Below are 2,757 nucleotides of genomic sequence, written 5' to 3' on the forward strand. Positions count from 1 at the left end.
GTTCGCCGATGACATTGTAATTCTGTCAGAGACAGCAAAGGACTTGGAAGAGCAGTTGAACGGAGTGGATAGTGTCTTGAAAGGAGGGCATAAGATGAATATCAACAAAAGCAAAACGAGGATAATGGACGGGTGACGCTGAGGGAATTAGATTATGAAATGAGTCACTTAAAGTAGTAAAGAAGTTGTGCTGTTTAGGGAGCAAAATAACTGATGATGGTCGAAGTAGAGAGGATATAAAATGTAGACCGGCAATGGCAAGGAGACCGTTTCTGAAGAAGAGAAATTTGTTAACATCGAGTATTGATTTGTTAGGAAGTCGTTTCTGAAAGTATTTGTATGGAGTGTCGCCATGTATGGAAGTGAAACATGGACGATAAATAGTTCGGACAAGAAGAGAATATAAGCCTCCGAAATGTGGTGCTACAGAAGAATGCTGAAGATTAGTTGGGAGGTACTGAATAGACTTGAGGAGAAGAGGAGTTTGTGGCACAACTTGACTAGAAGAAGGGATCGGTTGGTAGGACATGTTTTGAGGCATCAAGGGATCACCAATTTAGCATTGGAGGGCAGCGTGGAGGGTAAAAATCGTAGAGGGAGACCAAGAGATCAGTACACTAAGCAAATTCAGAAGGATGTAGGTTGCAGTAGGTACTGGGAGACGAAGAAGCTTGCGCAGGATAGAGGTGCATGGAGTGCTGCATCAAACCAGTCTCAGGACTGAAGACCACAACAACAACAACAAATACACAGGGTTTCTGACCCTCGTTTCACTACAGTAGCTGATAGGCCCCATCACTACTTAATAATTAATAATGTTTAATCAGGACAGACAACTACAGTCCATATTTTAGGGCAAACCCTTTCCTACTGTTTGCAAGCTCACAATTCTTTCACATACATTTCGATCGTTGTGGTGGACTTGCACCTTAAGAGAGGATAAGCAGTACATGTCAGTGGTAAAACAGACTCTGGAGCCTTACCCCAGGGGCGCTTTAGAAAGTTTACGAAGCATTCACCAGTATGAACCTCGAGCATGGGGTTACTAAATGTAGTGGAAGAGCTGCTTTCCCCAGAGCGACGCGAACTACTAACATCCAGTGTACCTATTTCGTCTGACAGTCGTTGCATTATGCTGAATGTTGTGTTGTAATTGCTTGTTGCTGGCTTTTTCACTGTTTTGATTGTCACAGAACCTAGGGTAACAGGGATAAAAAGCCGAATAAGTGATAGTTAGGTTAATACTCATTAATAAGCGATCGTCGAACATGGATTCCTAATTTCAAAACTTCCAAATAACATTCCTGAAAATAAAAATGCTATCGCTTTTAAGCTGTGTAATATCTGGCCAAGTATATCCAAACACCCGTATTTAATTCGGAACTGAAATTTAGAGGCGGGCACCGCCCCCACCCGCTTGCCACCCCACCCCGTCACCTTCACAGTAGTAAAGGAAGTAGGGAGAGCGTCTGTAAAGTTTGGATGGTAGGAGACGAGGTACTGGCAGAAGTGAAGCTGTGAGGACAGGGCGTGAGTCGTGCTTGGGTAGCTCAGTTGGTAGAGCACTTGCCCGCGAAAGGCAAAGGTCCCGAGTTCGAGTCTCGGTCCGGTGCACAGTTTTAATCTGCCAGGAAGTTTCATATCAGCGCACACTCCGCTGCAGAGCGAAAATCTCATTCTGAGGTAGGGAGTATTTGTTGTCAATAAAGAAGCCGTAACAGCACAATAGCAAAATAGTTTGGCCAGGGGCTCTGAACGTTGAATATTCATTGGATACTACCTGAGTATCAAATGTGTCAGCGACATTTCTACCCTAAGTCGACTAAACAATTGTGAAATGAAAAGCTAATCGAAGACCAGACGAACACGGACCGTCCAACATTGTGTCGGATGGTAGTGACAAACCGCATGACATCATTTGAAGGAGTCACTCGAAATCTCCAAATTCCTGCTAGCAGTCCCGCTTTCATAACCGCTATGACGTGGAGAGTTTCAAGAAAGCGGTGTACAATAGTTTAGTAGCTACTCACATGTCTATCGTTTCTGTATATCTGTGGTAAGCGGCGACTGAAGTGGTGTAAAGTGGCTCTCGACAGTGGATGATTGGAAATAAACGACATGGAGTGATGAATTACGATATACCCTGTAGCATTTCATTGCAAACGTTTGGGCTTGGGAATGGCAGGAGAACATTACCCCTGTCTTTGTGTGAAATACCAGCAATGAAGTGGATATAAATTGGTGTTACGGTTTGGCAATGTAATTGATGACTGCTGTGTACAGTAGATTGGGTTGGGTTGTTTTGGGGAAGGAGACCAGACAGCGAGGTCATAGGTCTCACCGGATTAGGGAAGAACGGGGAAGCAAGTTGGCCGTGCCGTTTCAGAAGAACCATCCCGGCATTTGCCTGGAGCAATTTAGGGAAATCACGGAAAACCTACCCAGGATGGGCGAACGCGGGATTGAATCGTCGTTCAAATGGTTCAAATGGCTCTGAGTACTATGGGACTTAACTTCTGAGGTCATCAGTCCTCTAGAACTTAGAACTACTTAAACCTAACTAATTTAATGACATCACACACATCCATGCCCGAGCCAGGATTCGAACCTGCGACCGTAGCTGTCGCGCGGTTCCAGACTGAAGCGCCTAGAACCTTCGGCCACTCCGGCCGACAGAACCGTCGTCCTCCCGAATGCGAGTCCAGTGTGCCAACCACTGCGCCACCTCGCCCGGTGTATACAGTAGAGAAACCGTCG

General features: G+C 45.4%; 1 non-coding gene across 1 annotated transcript; it reads left to right on the forward strand.

The window, feature by feature from the left end:
- The first annotated feature begins 1,539 nt into the window (after positions 1-1,539).
- Trnas-cga (transfer RNA serine (anticodon CGA)) lies at positions 1,540-1,614 on the forward strand. Its single transcript has one exon. It is a non-coding gene; the product is annotated as a tRNA-Ser (tRNA).
- Positions 1,615-2,757: the final 1,143 nt, after the last annotated feature.

The sequence above is a fragment of the Schistocerca serialis genome, chromosome 8 (genome assembly GCF_023864345.2).
Source record: "Schistocerca serialis cubense isolate TAMUIC-IGC-003099 chromosome 8, iqSchSeri2.2, whole genome shotgun sequence".
NCBI classification, from domain to species: Eukaryota; Metazoa; Arthropoda; class Insecta; order Orthoptera; family Acrididae; genus Schistocerca; species Schistocerca serialis.